Here is a 19,230-nt window from a genome sequence, read left to right as displayed (position 1 = left end):
GGTACATGCCCTTGATCAGGAATCAAACCCATGACCCTTTGGTCCTCAGGCCGATGCTCTAACCACTGAGTCAACCAGCCAGGGCAGAAGCTGAAGTTTTTGAAAAGTGAAGGAATGACTGGTAGTGTCCAATGAATCTAAGCCATCCAATAGAAGACAGAAGTGCTCATTGGCTTTGGCCATATCAAGGTCAGTGAAATTGTACCCAGGGCTAAGTTGTATAAACCCAGCCTGGCCAGCAGTATGCAGTGGCCCTAGCATAGCCAGAATCCCCCCACTGTCCTGACACAAACCGAAATCAGATCACAGTCAGTCACAGGGTGAATGTGACATTACAAAATAGAGACAGCAGGAAGTATGAAATGCTCTTTCAGGAAGTGTGGGTGAGAAGAGACAGAGAACTCTAACTAGAGAAATTTGGGAACAAGAGGAGTTTTATTTCTATGGCTCTGTTTTATGTGTTTATGAATGTGTAGATGTGTTTTTAGGATGGAAGATATTAGAGCATGTGTATCGTTTGGGGCAAGGAGCTATAAAGAGAAAAAGTTAAAATGAGAGGAAAAGAAGGTGTTGCTGGCAGAGAAATTCTGTGATTCTTCATTTTTGAAGAGAAGGTGTTTGAAGTTTTTGAAAGTATGGTTGGAAAATATAAACGTGGGACAAGTCTCTTTAAAAAAAACACGTCATGCCCTGGCCGGTTTGGCTCAGCGGTTAGAGCGTCGGCCTGTGGTCCTGAGAGACCCGGGTTCGGTTCCCGCTAAGGGCACGTACCTCGGTTGCAGTTTGTCCCCGGCCCTGGTCGGTCGTGCGGGTGGCAGCCACTCGATGTGTCCCTTTCACATCGATGTTTCTCTCTCTCTCTCTGTTCCTCTCTCTCCCTCCCACTCTGTCTGTACAAAAAATGGAAAAATGTCCTCGGGTGAGGATAAAAAAAACAAAAACAAAAACACGTCATGAAATTTACAGGCACCCAAGTCACCACCAACAGGCAGCTTTCGCTTGGTTCTTGTCCTCTTGGAGCTTGTGTGGAAGAAGCGTTTGTCACGTACCCTCACTGCCGCACTCTGTTCTGCTTGGTCTGCCTCCATCGCTGACCTCCGGTCCAAGCCACAGGCTTCTCTCGTGACTACTGTGGAGTATGCTTTCAACTGGCCCACCTGCTTCCACTCCTGAACCTTCTGTAGCTCCCACAGAGAAGCCAGGGCAATGTAGCTCAAATCCTATCTTTCTCCTGCTTTAAATCATTCAATGACATCCCACTGAAGTTAGAAAAACTCCAAAGTCCTTGTGAAGGTCTAAAATGAAAGTATAGTTGTCCACATCTCAGCTCCAAGTTCTTTCCTCAGAGAGGCTGCCTCTGGCCACCCTGTCTAAAACGGAGCCCTGCCCATTCCCTGGAGTCATGATCTACCGCAGAGCCCTGTTTTATTGTCCTCACAGCTTAAAAGATCACATCTCAGCTCCACGTGTGTTCGTTTGTTCATTGTTTGTCTCCCCAACGAACAGATGTGCTAACTGAAAGCGAAAGTAGTAACCCCAGTGCCTTCCTCTGTGCCCAGCATACAGAAGGGACTCCGTATACATTTGCTGACAGAATTAACATTGTTCTTTGGCTTTTCCAGGACCTCCTACAGTAATCTTCCTATATTTTTACCTATTATTTCCTCTCCTCAAAGCATTTCAATGTATGGCTTTGGGTGGGAGTGGGGGTTCAATAATACTGCAGAAAACTTTGAAATGGACAACATTTGAGTTTGAGCTCCTTAAAAGCAAAATGCAAACTTTAGGGAGCTGTATTTAGGCAAAGTGGAGTATCCCTGGGTTAACTGGAAAAAAACCTGATCACCTTGTCTCAAGTGGAAAAGTGCAACATTAGCCTTTCTTCTGAAAGATGAGCTAACTCAGGGCATGTGCTGATGGGGAGCAGAAGAATCCTTCAGGGAACCAGAAGAAGGGCATTCTCTGAGTGTACCAGGAAAGTGCGGCCGGAGTCCGGCCCGCTGTGCTGCTGCCTGAGAATTTCTAATTTGGAGGTAAAATGTTGGCAAGCCAATTTGGCCACAGATCTAAAGGCTAATGTCCCAACCCATTTTATAGATCATAAAGATCATATTTGGAGTTCCATCTGTCTGATTTCTGGGTTTGGTTCTTTCTCTCCATACTCAGGAGAGGAAGCAGGTGTTATTTATTGACAATCCTCCAAAAAATCCTGAACAGAGACTGTGCTCAAATGTGGTTGCTTCAGTAGGATACACGAGCCCTATAGATTGATAGCTATTTGATCGTTGTTTTTCTTTTCAAATAAGATTGTTCATCTCAGCTGCTCCCATTGGATAACATTAGCTAATGTATATTGTACAAAGCAAGATTTTTAAAAGAAAAATCTTTTGGAACGTAAAGGATTTACTATCTTTATTTACACAATGGACTTAAAAAATGACCATGTTTTTTTAAAAAAAAGATATCATCCAAAGAAATTTTTAAAACTAAAGGAAAGCTTAATGCAAAATTGCAAAGGCTTCTTTTTGTCAGTCTTGTCTGTTTATCACAAAAGAAAAAGAAAATATAAGGTACATTATCCAACTCCAATTTATATGAGAATTTGTTTCTGGTGCTCATTTCTAAGTGTCCTGAGTTCTATTTTGGAAGCAAAACTTCTTAGGTGGATCATGTAAACAAGCCCATGAGATTTACTTCTTGGTTTCTGGTTCAGCTCCTGAAATCATTCTCCTTCTTCTCCTTTTTTTGGCCGGGAGGGGAGGGGGGGGTTGCCAAACAGTGTTTATTGAATGTATATTGTTACAGATGTCCGTCTCCCCACGTTTTGCCTACTTTAAAAAAAAAAATGTTGTTATTGATTTTTTTAGAGAGAGACGAAGAAAGAGAGAGATAGAAATATCAATATGAAAGAGAAACATCTATCAGCTGCCTCCTGCGTGCCCCCTACTGGTGGTCAAGCCCACAACCATGGCATGCACCCTGACCAGGAATCGAACCGGGACCTCTCAGATGCTCAATCCACTGAACCACACCAGCTGGGCATTGCCTACCTTCTTACTGCCTCCCTTCAAACCAAAGGGAAGATGTTCTTTGTCCCTATCAGTGCTGTGTTTTAAAGTACCTGTTTGTGTTCAAAAGAAAAAGTAAGAAGACTTACCTAAGGCCTCTCCTCCTTATAAGTGAAAACCCATTGATTCCTCCTTTACAACCAGGAGGAAATAATGTTCTACTTTCCTCGTTTTCCAGGAATAAATTTTAGAAGAAGAGATGAGTTGAGAGGATTTTTCATACCTCGGGCAAGTTATCATTTAACTTAGAAAAGCTGGTCTAAGAGCAGCTTCATATTATAGCTGCGTCAAACGAAATGCAGCGGCTGTTTCTGCACGGCGGAACACTTTACAGTCGTTTCGTGACATCCCTAACTGAATGCCAAAAAACAGCTTGTGGAGAGGAAGAAGTCATGGACACTAAAACCTAATATAAATACTAAGACCTAACATCTTTATGGAATAAAGAGAGGGGGATTATTAATTTGCCAATTCTTCATAAGATTACCTGCCTCAGTGTTCCTAAGTCTCAAGCATTATGGTCAGAGACAAATGACAAATATAACAAGGAAAACAGAAAGACTCTGCGACAGGGACTCGGGGTTACCTATCCAGTATTCAGTGGTGTGCTGCTGTTGAACAACTGTTTTTTTTGTTGTTGTTGTTTTTTAAGGCCTTAATGTGCGGTGTTTGCCAATTTTTGTGGCGTAAACACTCCCGCTGTGATCAATTTCAGACTACCAGTATGTTTAACAACCACCTTGTAAAAAACCTAAAAATTTAACCATCAGCTCTCCCAAGCCAGAGTGAGCTATTTGGAGCACACCACTGCGTTCATCCTCCCCTTCTTCTTCTTCATTAGCAGGGATTCCATTCTGTTGCATTGGCAATTTTCTAAGATTAAAAAAACATAACATTTTCCATCTATCCTTGCAAATAGGAGAGGCCATGTGACAGTGTTTAATGATCAGCAGTAGGCAGATGTCCTGGTAGTGGTGATGGCCTGTCACGGGTCACAGATAGTGGTGGTAGTGCTGTGTTCCTTAAAGGGGCGTCTGACCCAGTTCGCTCCTTTGTCCTTATCCTCTTTTCCCTGCCTTGGAATGCAGACACGATGACTGGAGCTGTGGCAGCTATTTTATAGTCAACAATGAGGGAGAGGCCCGGGAAATCACAGAGAGACCTTGGCCTTGACATCTTTGAGTTGCCTCACCATTCCTGGAATTCCTATTTTTGATCTCTTTTTTCAAGAGATAAAATAAATTCCTATTTTATTTAAGCCACTGTCATTTAGGTTTTGTGCTAAAGGCAGCCAAAGCCAGCTTTTCAACTTGGGCAAGCTTGCCAATGGGTGTGGGTCTAGGGAATAGAAATTGCTACCACAAGCAAAATAGTTTAAAAATATTTTTAAATTGATCTGAGAGAAAGAAAGAGAGTAACATCAGTTTCTTGTTCACTTATTTATGTATTCATTGGTCAGTTCTTTTATGTGTCCTGACTGGGGATTGAACCCACAACTTTGCCATATCCAGGGGCTGCTCTAGCCAGTTGAGCTACCTGGCCAGGGCTAAGAATTTTTTTCTGGAAGTTACATAAACTTTAAAACATTTACATAAAGAAGTTTTCTATTAAAAATTTAAAAAACTGAACAGTCCACTAAATATTTTGTCAGTGTGAGTCTACCTAAATATTTGGGTTTGGAGGCAGAAATTGTCTTCTTAGCACAGCACTGTGAACAGTCAGTGAAAAGAATTTTGGCAACTTTTATTGAACACGTACAGTATACCAGGTACCATGTCAAGCATTTTAGAGGCATCGGCATACTTGCTGTGTGACCTTGGGAAGGTTACTAAACATCTTGTTGCTTCAGCTTCCCCGTTTATAAAATAGAGATAATATAACTATACCATTGGGTTGTTTTGAAGGATCAAGTCGTGCTCAAAACAATGCCTGGCAAATAGTAGGCGCTAAATAAATGTTAGCCATTATCCTCATCATTATTATTATTCCCCACGAACCCTATTCACTAGGCACTGATGTTACTAGCAGATGAGGATGGTGGCATCTATCTCATAGGGAGATTTTGAGACCAGAAAGAAATGCTAAGTGTTTAGCATTATACCAGGTAAACTCTAGCTATTGTGAGCTTGATACGTATTATGAGCTTGATCCATAACAGCACTCCAACGAGGCTCTTTAAGGGAGATCTGTGCCAAAATGGTGTGTCAGTGAGGAGGAAAAAAAAAATGAACTTTTGGGGGGAGGGAAGGCTAGTCATTATTTACCCATCTTCACAATGTGCTTATAGGGTTTGATAATATATAATCAGTGGGTCAAGTGATAAGTGATATGTGATGTGCCATAGGTCCCAACACAATGTAGAGGGTACAGCAAGAGGAAGGGAGCAGAAAAGGCCTCAGGGATGAGTCTTTAGGGTACAGAAGACAGAACTCTGGATTCTGAGACCTGGGATTGGACCTGATTCTTAGGAGTTTTTTTACTTTGAGAAAATTACTTAACTTTTCTAGACCTCATTTCCCTCATGTTAAAATGAGAATTTTGAGTTCAATAAACTCATACATCCCAGCCTTAAAAAGTATTTTTGTTTATTTCTTTAATATCTAGGAGATGATGTTGGGCCTTAAAGAATAGATAGACTTTTGAAAATTGGAGAGGCCAGGATCCTATACCAAATATGAACAAAGGATGCAATATTTAAATACTTTTAAAAGTATATATTTTTAAATGATGATTAGAGAGAAAGGAAGGGAGAAGGGGAGGGAAAGAGAAACACTGATGTGAGAGGGAAACATCGACTGGCCCCACACTTGGGGGATTGACCCTGAAACCCCAGCATGTGCCCTGACCAGCAACTGAACCAGCAACCTTTTGGCGCACAGAATGACACCATCCAACTGAGCCACACTGGCCACGTGTTTTGGGGGAATATTGTTGCGAGTTTACCAGTGTTTGTGTGAAAGTATGAGGGAGACCAGACAAAAATGTGGGTTGAGTTATACTTTGAGGAACCTTGGGTACCAGGATCTTGTTCGCTATCTACCTCAGCCATCCAACTTCCTCTGGTCACACCACTAGATCGTGGTGTTATCCCAAACTGTTCCAGCTCCATAATTTCCATTTCAAGCATCCTATTCTCAGTCTGCTCCTCAGTTTTTGGGAGTGGTCCCCAAAGCCAGCAATCTTGGACCCTACCGAGACCTTCAGTCCATGGATCCGATCACCTTTCCATTGTCCTCCACCCCTTTATGTCCTCACCTCTCTCCTTATCACAGCTCCCCACAGTCACTCCCTTCTTACTCCCTCTCTGCCCCTCTTTTTCTCTATCACACCCTCCTGCAAAACCTAGCCCTGGCTAAACCCAGCTCTGTCCCTGATGGCTGAGGAGTCTGGAGAAAAATCCACAACTATGCTGACTGGTCTTGCTTTAAATTCATGACCACTAACCTCAAATAGGCATTTAAAAGCACTGCCTGGCAATCTGACCACGTTTCCAAAGTTCGTTTGCTCTCAAACTCTCCCAGAAGATAACTGTTTCGTATCTGCTCCTCGCTCTTCCAACCTCCAACATCTCTTCCTCCCTCACCTTTCTCGGGGGTCCAGGGTGATGTCACCAAGATAAGAGAAGCGGAAAGAAGAGAACGTCCCTGTGTTCCCAGCTCCGCAGTCACCAGCCGAGTGTACTTGGACCCACACACTCTGCCTTCTGTCCTGTAGCTGGCTCCCCACTATGGGTGAAGGAGAGTCAGAGCCAGGGTCTCTACCCTTGCTCTTCCCTCTGCTTGGGAGGTTGGCAAACCTCATTCCAGAGGTCCTTCCTTCAGGACCTCTTATCAATAAGGTCTTCCCTGCCCCTATAGAAATATCAACCTCTCCCATCCCAGTCCCTCTAATCCTGCTGCTTCCATCCTGTGTACCACCACCTAGCATATCTGTGTACCGTCACACGCCGCTTAATGACAGGGATACTTTCTGAGAAATGCACCCTCAGGCGATTTCCTCATTGTGCAAACATCATGGAACACAGGTACACAGACCTAGATGCTACACACCTTGGCGCTCTGGTCCAGCCTATTGCCCCGAGGCTACAAGCCTGTACAGCATGTTACTATACAACACAAGATTAAATCAAGCATAGGAGAAAATGGTGCAATCAAGAGACACACTAAACATGAGCTGTATGAGGCTGCCGCCGCAGTCACACGGCACACTGCTCCATGGCAAACTTTTAAGTGTTTTGTAAGTGGAAAAGCGCTCTCTAAAACAACAACAGAAAGTATATCATGGCAAATGCAAAAAGCAGTAACTTAGTTGTCTATTATCATCATCAGGTATTATGGACTGCACGTGACTGTATGTGCTGTACTTTTATACAACAAACAGTGCAGCTGGTTGGTTTACATGTGAATAAGACATTGTGCTATGACATCACTAGGCAGTAGGGATTTTTCAGTTCCATTATAATCTTTATTTTTATTTATTTTCCTCACTCAAGATAAGTTTTTATTGATTTTTAGAGAGAGAGGAAGGGGGGCGAGAGAGAGAGAGAGAGAGAGAAATATCGATGGGTTGCTTTCCATATACTCCCTGATGGGGATCAGCAGCATGTGCCCTGACTGGGGATCAAACCGGCAACATTTTGGTCTACAGGATGATGCTCCAACCAACTGAGTCACCCGACCAGGGCTTGGTTCCATTGTAATCTTATGGGACCATCTGCTGTATATTCAGTCCCTTGTTGACTGAAGTGTTTTTATGTGGTACATGACTGTATCTATTCATTATTTGTCTTCCTTGATAAGAGCAGGGATTTTTATCTGGTTTGTTTGCCACCATATCCCCTGTGACTTAAATAGTGCTTGACTCATTCATTCAGCAGGTGCTTGATGAGCTCCTATTAGGTGACACTGCTCTAGGCACTGAGTATCACTGAACAGAACAGACCAAAAATCCTGCTCTTTTGGCTAAGTAGTTAGGTAGTGATGAGTGAAACATCCATGCCAAGCAGGGAAAGAGGATATGAAATGTATGTGTTTGGGAGGGGTATGTGGTGTGTTTGTGTGTTAAATTGTAGATAGAATGGCCAGGGTAGACCTCACTGAGAGAGAAACACTTGAGAGATAAGGCAGAGGGCCATGTGGACATCTATGAGGAAGGCTTTCCAGGGAGGAAACAGCTAGTGCAAAGGTCCTGAGGTAGCAGTGTGTCCAGGTTGTTCCAGGACTTGTGAGACCAAGGTGAGGAAGTAAGCTAGGGGGACAGTTGGAGGCCAGAGCAGAGTGGTAAAGAAGGAAAGATCATATAGGGTCCTGTACACATCATAAGTTATATTTTGAGTGAAATGGGGAGCCAAAAGATTTTGTTGTTTAAATATAGTGATATTAGTATGTAACCTTTTTTCAACAACTGTTCCAATAATATCCTTTTTTTAAAAAAGTCCAATTTGCTCTGGCCAGTTTGGCGCAGCAGTTGGAGCGTCGGCCTGCGGTACAGAGAGACCCGGGTTCGGTTCCCCCTAAGGGCAGGTACCTCGGTTAGGGTTTGTCCCCAGCCCTGGTTGGTCGTGCGGGTGGCAGCCACTCGATGTGTCCCTTCACATCGATGTTTCTCTCTCTCTCTCTTCCTCTCTCTTCCTCCCGCTCTATCTGAACAAAAAATGGAAAAATGTCCTCAGGTGAGGATTAAAAAAAAAAAAAAAGTCCAATTTTTTATTACTATTTAGAGAAATAAGTTGCTCAGGGGATAAAATCAAATTTCATAGCATTTGTAGTATTAAAATTATCATTTGGGGCTACTAGGACTGTACTAAGAAAGATCATCTATTGGTTTATAAAAGTAACAGTTTTATAATGTCATTTTATAGTTTTCCCCCCAATTCAGGATCCACTCAAGGATCAAACAGTGCATTTAGATGCCATGACTTAAAGAAAAATAGCTTTACTGGCCTGTGTGGCTCAGTGGATTGAGTGTTGTCTCATGGACTGAGAGGTCCGGGTTCAATTCCGGGTCAGGGCACATGCCCAGGTTGTGGGCTCGATCCCCAGTGGGAGGTGTGCAGGAGGCAGCTGATTGATGTATCTCTCTCCCACATCAGTGTTTCTATCTCTTTCTCCCTTCCTCTCTAAAAAATCAATAAAAACGTATTTTAAAAAATAGCTTTATTGAACTAAAATTCACATACCATATAATTCACCCATGTAAAGTGTACGATTCAATGACTTTTAGTATATCCACAGAATTGTGCAACCATCATTACAAACTAATTTTAGAACATTTTTCTCATCCTCAAAAAGAAACTCCATAACCTTTAGCTATCACCATCTAAATTTTCCCATTCCCCCAAACATAGGCAACCACCGATTCCTTCTGTCTATATAGATTTGCCTATTCTGGATATTGTATATACAGTAAGTCGAAGCATACAATTTCTGGCATCTTTCAGTATAACGTTTTTAAGGTTTATACAGGTAGCACGTATCAGTACGTCATTCCTTTTAATGACTGAATAATGTTCCATTGTATGGAGATAGCACCTTCTATTTATCAAGGGAGGATTTTGAGCAGAGGCGTGGCATTTAACAAGGCTCACACCAGCTATTGTTCTAAGGGGCACAGGTTGATGAACTGTATCAAATGCTGTTTTTAGGAAAAATACGTTGAAGCCCAAGAATTGACTTAAGTGCTCAAATAGTTTGACGAAGGAACTAACAGAAATATTCTGACCTATAATTTATAAACTGCATTTTGTGTTTTACGGGATTTGTTACATTTTCTTTGGATAATTAAATATGGAATGCAGAAATAATAAAGTAGCTAAAAATAAGAATTTCAAATGGGATGTGGGCATAGAAATGCATGTGAACAACTGGAGAGTACATTAATTTACAGAGGTCTTTGATATTTTCTTTATTTGGGTGGTAACTATTTTTGTGGTTCATGTGAAATTTATTCCTCAGAATAAGTCTTCGTCTCTAAACATAACTCAACATCATGGTAATTATCCAAGATTTCGTGCCAGCTTCCAGAGAGCTGGCCAAGAGAAAAATTAATTCTTAACAAAAAAGTATTTTCAGTGTCTATGCGGATCAGGTAGATGAGAGTTAGTTTTTAATGGGGGTGGGGGCGTGTCATCTAAAAGACTAGAAAGCGGATAAAAATTTAGAGCGCTATTGTGGCATCTGGCATCATCTGGAGGAACGAGGTTACCTACTGGAATCATTAGATCCTGAATTGGCACAAAACGCATGTATTGATTCAGGGTTCTGTATAAGCACATGCAATAGTTACTAAGCAGTCCAATTCTGGGTACGTGCAACTTCTGGGGCTTGCAGATTATTGGGGAATAGGTGAGGGACAATGAAAACTAGACATAAAAAGGCGACTCTGGAGAGAGAATGGTCACAATGCACTCCACGTTTATAGGACGTCCCGGTGGGCGCGGTGGACCTGTGGATGAGCATTTCAGAAAATAAACACTAACAAAGAACTTCACTTGCAGATAATGCGCCAAGTCGGCTCACCGGGACCAAAGGAGGTAGGGGGAGGGAAGGCAGAACGCGCCCAGTAGGTTTTAATCCTGGGAATCAATGGGGCGGGGGCGGGGCGGGGGCGGGGGCCGCTCCCCTGCGGTCGGCGCTCGGGCCGGCGGGGCCGGGAATTTGGAGAGGATCCCTGGTCGCGCGGCGGCGGCGGCGCGCGGGTGCGCGTGTGAGCAAGCGGGCGGGCGAGTGCGCCGGGTATTGGCAGCCGAGGAGTGGAGGCTGGGCGGCTCCGACTCCCTGACGCCAGCGCGACCAGATCAATCCAGGCTCCGGGAGCGAGCGGGCGGGCGGGAGGAGGAAGGAGAGGCTGAGCGGCTCAGCCCGGGCCGAAGCGCGGGGAGGGACCCTAGAGCGCAGCGCGGCGCAGCGCCCGGCCGCCGGGACCCGGGCCGCGGGACCCCGCTCGCCCGGCCATTCGTGCGCCCGCACGGACGGGCGCGCCGCCAACCCGGTAAAACGAAACAGACCCAAACCCAACTTTCTCCTCTGCCGCGTCCCCGCCCTCTCCCCTCGGCGCCCCGGGCTTTCCAGCGCCGCCGCCGCCGCCTCAGCTGGGGCGGGCGCGGGCCCGCAGGGCTGCCGCGGTCCCCGGGGCCGGGCGCGGGCCGCGGCGGGGCGGGGGCTCTTCCTCGCGTGGGGCGGATCGGGGACCCCCCCCCATAATGGCGCCTCCCGGCCGCTCGGAGGACCGAACCTGCCACCTTCTCCTCCGCTTGCCCCAACCAGCTGGGCAGGGCTCGGCCGGGATTCCCCTCGCGTCTTTGTTGGGTCTGCGGTGGAGAAGCCGCGATCCTCGGCCCGAGCCTCGCCCCCAGCCCTGCCCGCGGCGGGACCTCCCGGGCCGCCCTCCCCCCCGCCCGCTCCCCGTTTCTCTTTCCCTTTCTGCACCCCGGCGAGGCCCGTGGCGCGGCCCACGGGCCCATTGTGCCCCGCGCCGGCCCGGGCACCCTCGCGGGAGCTGGAGGGCGGCCGCCGACGCTGCCCTTTACGCTCTCGGAGCCGGTCTCGCGCTGGGGGGACACCGGCGCCCTGGGCCCCCGCGTCCCCGACGGGTTCCCTTCTCTGCCCTAAAGAGCCTCTTGGGGGTCGAGGTCAAGGAAAGTTCGTACCGAAATTCCCTCTAATTTATTCAAAGGTTTGGCGGCGGCGCGTAATTTTTTTTTTTTTTCCCTTCCGCCTACACCCCCTGCGCCTCCAAGTGTCGTCTCATTCCTTTCCCTTGACCGGATTCGATTGCCTCACTGCAAGTGTATTTGTGAGTTCGCTGTTAACAACTGCTCATTTACTGTGCTGCCGGGCTTTGGGAGGGTTTCGCGGGGTTGTTTCTGTGAAGGTGGGGGTGGTGGGGTGAGACCGCGCCGTGGGCTTGTTTTTCGAGTCGCTCCGTAAAGATGAAGGCTTAAAGGGAGAGCGTTCCCGAGATATCCCCGGGAAGGGAGGAGGGACAGACGCCTGCCGGATCTCCCGACTGCAGTAGCTGCGGCTTTTGTTTATTTGGAGGCGCATAGGTTTTTAAATACACAGCGAGATAACCGGGAAGGTGTCTCCCTTCTGAAAATAAGACGCGTCTCAGCACCATCTCCCCAGAAAGCATCGTTCTCGTGAGTGCTGTGGCGACCGGCCTTTTTCTTCCTCCCAGTGGTCTCTGCTTTCCTTTGTATCGGAAGTTTCAAAGTAGGTGAAATGGGGAAGAAGTTGCACGATTTCTGTATGTCTGTCCTGTGGCCGACAAATGACAGAATGCCTTTATTTCAGAACATTTCTCGCTCTGCCTGCCTGCCTGTTGTGGATAACATGCCTACATTCAGCAACCCAGCGAGAAAACTGTTCTCTCTCCATGTTGATTTTTCACCTTGTTGATAATTACCACTTTACGTTTTATTGGAGGTGGGTGAACTGTGGTGGAACCACTACCGAAAGAGAATCCAGGCAGAAGCAGTGTTCACTGCCCCAGCCTTTTCAATTAGTACAAATATTTTGCATCAGTCTTACTGTGATGTAGGTGCCAGGCCTAAATATGCTGTACTGATTTAAGGGTTTGTCCTCCCCTCTCCAACCCCCTTTCCCATTTGCAGTTATTTGATATTTCTGTGCAGGTGGTGTACATTTGTGTAATATTGCAATTCTTAGGAAACTGTAACCAGGGTCGTGAGAGATGATTTTCTAGAGGTGGGTGATGCCAGAGCCTCTGGGGGATCCATGCTGGATCGGGTTTCTTCTGAGGGTGGAGATTTGTCCTTGCTTTAGTTTTGACCCCTCTAACCAGAGATATGTAACCAAATCCATTTTTCTTTTTTGTGGTATCCTTTGGTTTTATACCCTTGAAGAGCTGATGACCTTTGCATTAGAGAAATGACAGTTTTAGGCAGTTAAAAATGTTAACCTCTTACACCTCTTGAAATATAATTGTTTTTTTGGGGGGGGATGAGGGCTAAGTTCATTACAGCATTAGGAGGAAGCAAGTCTCATTTTCCCAAATACATTTATTAGTGAAAAACTAAATTTCAGATTGTAATTTTGATTTCTAGTAATTCTGGGTTAAAGATAAAACTCAATAACTTGGTTAGATTGGGAAAAAGAATAAACTTGAGTGTAATTAGACGAGTATATTTAAGCTGCAGTCGCCTACATAATCAGGGCCAACTTGTGTGTGTATAAAAGATCTCATTTGTGTAGTCTTACAAGGCTAATGGAGGCATCATTGAGGCTTTATAAATAATGTAAGTTGTGTATAATGTAGAGTCTCCAGAGGCAGCAGAGAAAGCATCATTACCAGCCTTTTCAACCTGCTTGAGATCTTAAATTGATTTACAGCACTGAACTGGTGCAAAATGATACATCAGGATGACATGGGGTCAGCCTGTAAAAGTCTATGATGTCAGCCTATTAGTTCAGTCATCATAATTAAACCATATTACAGGGGCAGCTAAGCAGGAGTCTGGCGTTATACTTCAGATATGGGTGGTACAGAGATTTTGTTTATAGTGGAAAGGCTGAACTGGCCAGAAATGCTGGTGGTTTTGAAAGAGGGGAAGGCCTTCAGAACCGAATTTCTGAAAAAAATTGAAGATAAGTGCAAGGGTGTTCAGTCTGCATTGTTTTAAGTAGCTTTCCGTTTGGTAGTGGAGAAACAGATGCTTTGGAGTTGCTGATGTTAGGACCTTTGCAGCTCTGATCCCTTACTGAATCATGCTTCATGTGTGCTTGAATTTAACTTGACCTTTGGGATCTTCTAAAATATCAGAGGACCACAGACTTCTTATCTCTGATCCTTTTATTAGCACTGAGTTGCCCTGTATTGATGTATCAGCTGACATGTTATTTCTTTAACTAGTCATAGTTTGGACCAGGTCTCCACCGAAAACAGATACTTGAATTGAACATATGAACAATTCAGGAAAAGACCCTAGTTTTTTGCTTGGGTTTCTGGCAATCCTTATTCAGTTTATGGGCCATCTGGGGCTGTGCTTCCCAATAAGGTAACCTTAGCCATATGTGGGTATTTAAATTGAAATTAATTAAATCAATTAAAATTAAATAATAAAAATTCATCTTCTCAGTAGCACATTATTTCAAGTGCTCAGTAGCCACATGTGGCCAGTGGCTGCCATATTGGATAATATTCTACAAAGAATATCTCCATCGTGGCAGTAGGTTCCATTGGACGGTGATGCTCTGGGACTTTTCTCTTCTTCCTCTTCTACTCATCTTTCAACTACTTCTGTGCTTGTTATCTCTACCCATGAGTTTGTGGGGTCAAAAAGAGAAAGCGATATATCAACTTTTGCTGCTTGTTTGGATGTGCCAGTTGAAGCTACTGGATAACATGAGGGTGACTTTTCTGTGGATTATATTTATCATTGGCATCATGAATTCTCATTTGATTTAGAGCTCTGGGCAGGAGAAATAATTATAATTAATTTTTTCTGAGTTTTTACTGTTTCCTTGTTTTTAAAACTCCTATCTTATTTAAGCCTCAAAACTTAACTGAGTACTGTTGTAATGTCATATTTTACAAGTAAAGAAACTGAGTTCAGAGTGATTCACTGTCTTGCCTCAGGCTCCATAGCTAGTGATTATGATGAGGTGGTCTGACCAGGGCCTCACTCTTAACTAGATTTGTTGTTGTTTTCTTGACTAGAACACCCAAATAATCGTCGTTCTGCTGGACTTTATTACTCTAGTATAGACATGACTTTGCTTTTATTTTTCAGGCCTTTAGACAAATTTTGTGGTATTGTGCTTTTCTTGGCTATCTCCTAAGTGTTTGGAAGAAAGGAAACGTAATTTTTTTTGTTTTTTGTATTCTTTTCAATCCTCTCCCAAGGATATTTTTCTGTTTATCATCAGATAGAGCGGGAGGGAGGGAAAAGGAAGGAGAGAGAAACATCGATGTAAGAGAGACACATCGACTGGTTGCCTCCCGTACCACTGACCAGGGCCCGGGGACAAACCGCAAATGAGGTACGTGCCCTTGACTGGAATCGAACCCGAGACTCATAGGTCCTCGGGCTGACACTCTAACCGCCATGGCAGGAAAGATAATGTTGATCCGTATGGAAGCAGAACATAATTGGAAAAGTAAATCTGGTGTAAAAGCCAAGTTAGTTTTATCACTGCTTTTCTGGATAATTCCTGCCACTTTCCCTTGTGTTTTTCTTGTATAATCACAAGCTGATGGTACTGAAGAAGAAAGTCCTTATAGTTCAGTTTACCTCATTTATATTTTTCTTCTCTTAGCTAGTAAACACTGTACCTTGAGATACAGGTAATTCATTGCTAACTTCTTTGAAAAACAATTTTTTTCTTTACATTTAATGTATACTTTTGTGTAGTCTTATAATTCAGTTGTTCTTATCTTTTTTTTTTCTGTTGGGACTGTTTAAGAATCTAATAAAATTAGGGATCTTATACTTTTTCACTACTTCCATCCTCCAGTCCAAAAATGCTTACGTGCCCTGTTAAGCTTGTGTGTACATTTAAGTACACAAATTGCATGATATTTCAGGTGAAGGACATCATGGGATTGCCTTGTCAAGTGCATTCATAGACATTTAGATTTGTAATTTCCTTTACACAGACTAGAACTATGTAGTGTTAAAAGTTGCTTTGAGATTTTCAAATTCAGTTGGTTCATATCTAGTTGAGCAACCTGAGGCCCAAAGAAGATCGCTGACTTGCTTAAAAGTCACCTATCTAGTGACTGGAAGGAAAGCCAGGACCTGGATCACCCTTCTTACTGCTGAGTTCTCGTTTGTCTGCTGGTGTTTCCCTACGACACTCGCAGTGTTCCTGAAGCTTTGGTCTGAGTATGTGCAGTCTAGGGTAATTTGGGGAGGGGAAAAAAATTTCTTTTGGTATGATTTTGACTTTTTATACCTAACATTAATTGAGCTGAGTAGGAATCAAGTCTGACAACCTTAGAGAAATGTTTTATTTTATTTTTTTCATTTTCAAGATGGGAAAGTCCTGATTTAATGAATGGGACCTTAGCAGAAAAAGGGTGATTCAAGATTGTACGAAGTTCATGTTCCATCAGGCAGTTCATCCGAATCTCCTGTCTTGACTCTTAAAACCAAATCATATCAAAAGCTAAAATTTGGGATATTTAAGGGAGGAGCTGTGGGGTGCTAAAGAGAGAATTGGGAAGATCTGAGGAGAAAAAGGATAATTTAAATACAGCAAAGTAGAAAAGTTTGATACTAAATTATAAAATGACATTGAGGCTGAAGAAGTAGTCTCTGTAATTGTACTTTTATATGTGGTTTTTCTTTTCTTCTTCTCATTTTTTTGAACTTACTATTGCTGGTTTATTATAGAGGACACAATTCGGGAATCGCCGGATGGAAGACGTGTAGGGCAGGTCTGGGGCAAGGGGTGCAGACCTTCCGTATCCTCGCTCCAGGTACGCCACTCTCACCACACCTGGATGTGTTCAACAACCTGGAAGACCTGCTTTTACTTTCTGGTCCCAAGATTAGCAAGCAGGGTGTGCTTTGACAACAAAGGGAGGCATCTCCATTTTGCCCCAAACTGAAATCTCTTGACTCTCTTATTATTTTCCTGCTCTTAATGGTAGGGCAGCTATTCAGTCTAATCTGGTGATCTGTCATCTAATTTGTCACCAAAACACCTGAAGTATTTTTAACATTTCTTCTGGACTAATTTCTTTAAAAAAAAAAAAAAAAAAGCTAAGCTAGGTAGTGTGAAAGTACTTACTTAAAATCTAAATTAAAATCTTCATTTTGGTGTACATGATTAAGGTGGTATATAACTAGTCCCATAGGCAAAAACATAACATTTACAGCTCCCGCTTGATGACTTGCAGAATGAGCAGGCTCTGCAGAAGAGTCGTGTGCGTAAGGGAAGCTGTCTTTCAGATGGGAAGAGCCAGAACTTTCGTAAACAGTTCAACTCCAGTGACTACATCAGATTTTTTAGGAAGATACTGGAAGCTGCACTATTTGAGCAGCTTAATGCCTTTGTAATACTTGTTATAAGCTAAAATCAGAACTTCAGGGAAGATTCTCTCTTGAAAATAAAGCATCAAACCCTCTACAGTTCACAGGAATCCTTACATGGTGATTCTGCCAAATCTCCTCTGCTTAATTTCTCGTGTTCAGATACGGAGCCTTAGTCCCTTGTGAGAACCCAGGTGTATGGTGTGGTGGATTGGTTCCTTAACAATTTTCTTGACAACAAGCCTAAATTTATGGGAACACGCACACACAACAGTTAATTATGCATCTGTATGCTTTTGAGCTCAAAATGCAAATTAATACTATGTCATGTTTGGGAAAAGAAGGATAGAGGCATCTGGCTTTTGACTAAAAAATTTATATACATAATTTTTAATGCTTATTTGTAGTTTCCCCTTAATTTTAGGGAGCTGTACTGGAGATATTTTTTTTTCCCCCTACAATCTCAGATAGTTAGGATATAAAGTTACTCAAACTATTCATTCATTTTCCTCTCTTGTCTATCTTTTGTGGTTTCTCTGCAGTGTTCTTTTGTAAAGTGGAAGTATTTCAGACTTTTATAGCTTTTTTCTTTCAGTTTCAAATGCCATAAGAAAAAAAGGAACTAATTGTCTTTTAAGTATTATAATTAGGTATTAAATTAAATCATTATTTAGTTAGCTAAATGAAAGATCTTTTGTTTGTTTAGATAGAAAGAATGTCATTTTAATGGAAGAGCTGTTTTAAATATGCTCTTATTTACTAATTTTGATGCAGTATTTAATAAGTATCTACTTCATTATTCAGTGAATATTTATTAATTCTGAGTGGCTCAGTTATTGGTGAAAAGACACACAAAAATGAAAAATGGAACAGCCTTGCAGGAGTTGTTACAAGCTAATATAGAGGTTAAGCTGTCCAGACAACTCAGTGAGGACCACAGCCACTAGCCACAGGTGGCTGTTGAGCACTTAAAACGTGGCTGGTGAAACTGAGAACTGCATTTAAAATTTTAATGCACTCACGTTTAAATAGCCACCCGTGGCTGTCCTATTGGACAGCACAGATCTGGTGGCTGGTGAGCAAATCTGCCTGACCACAGTAGGTATTCCTGATGGGGCCCAGTGTGGTGAGGTAGGAGAGAGAGTCAGAAAAAATAAATTGGGGTGAGAATTTTGGGGCCCTAGAGTGCCAGAATAAGGTGCGTGGGAAGTCACTGCAGGTGTTGGAACATGCTGTTTGGATTGGAGGGTGGTAGAGTCCATATGCCAGGAGACTGATTAATAAGAAAGCTATTTGAGTTATCTAGTGAGGTGGGTTTTGTGAGCGAAAATACTCTTGGTGTTTATTGGGCTACAGAGTAATGGGAGAGAGAGGAGGCAGAGATTATTCTTAAGTATCCAACCTGAGTGGCTGTAAACTTAATAAAGCCTTTACTTAAGCATAGGGAAGAACTACTTGTAGAAGGAACACAGTTTGTGTGAATGATACATTGGAGTTGACGGTTGAATTTAAGGTGGGGTATCCAAGTATTCTACAAGCAGTTTGGCGATACCGACTACGCCGAAGCTTAGGGAAGGGCTCCGAGCAAAGTATACATTCCCGGTGGCGAGTGACTTTGGAAATGATGGTTGAACTAAGAATGAGTGTGTATTTTGAGAGAATCATGAACAGAGAAACAAAGAGCTGGTAGGTTGACTGTCCCATTGAGGCCCACAAGTAGGAATTAGGAGAAAGGAGTAGTGTGTTTGAAGTAGACAAAAGAAGGAACTAGAAGAAAGGTGTGGGGTCAGAGGAGCAGTTAAACCAGGAAGTCACGGGAAGACAGATCCGAGAACTAGGGGAAGCGCATGGTTCACGGGGAAGGAGAAAAGGTCGTAATCAAGTGAACGCAGTTGAGGTGGATAGAGTTAGTACACTAAGAAATGAGAACTAGATTCTGAAAATTCCCTCGAGTGACTTATGTTTCAAAATAGATGAGTCCTCTTAATATTTGAAGGTTGAGGGAAAGAAGTTAATGGACAGAAAACAAAGATTGCTGGAGGTAGGGATGTTGAGCACAGGGGACGGAATCTCAGCCATGGTCAGGAGGGAGAGCTGTCTGAGGGAGAAGCAGAACAGGGTCTGAGTCAGAGAGGAAAGCAGATGGCAGGCTCGGGCCAGCTT

General features: G+C 43.4%; 1 protein-coding gene across 2 annotated transcripts in view; it reads left to right on the top strand.

The window, feature by feature from the left end:
- The first annotated feature begins 10,799 nt into the window (after window positions 1-10,799).
- SMAD1 (SMAD family member 1) overlaps window positions 10,800-19,230 on the top strand; it is a 73,496-nt gene continuing 65,065 nt past the window's right edge. Inside the window, exon 1 of one of the 2 annotated variants that reach the window (XM_036241417.1) lies at window positions 10,800-11,057. The gene's annotated coding sequence lies outside the window, so the exon portion shown is untranslated. Of the gene's footprint in view, window positions 11,058-16,431; window positions 16,512-19,230 lie in introns of those variants that run through there. The other variant, XM_036241418.1, reaches the window with a different exon arrangement.

Source organism: Molossus molossus, unplaced genomic scaffold (assembly GCF_014108415.1).
Source record: "Molossus molossus isolate mMolMol1 unplaced genomic scaffold, mMolMol1.p scaffold_m16_p_4, whole genome shotgun sequence".
Taxonomy (NCBI): domain Eukaryota; kingdom Metazoa; phylum Chordata; class Mammalia; order Chiroptera; family Molossidae; genus Molossus; species Molossus molossus.
This window is presented reverse-complemented; position numbering and strand designations above follow the sequence as displayed.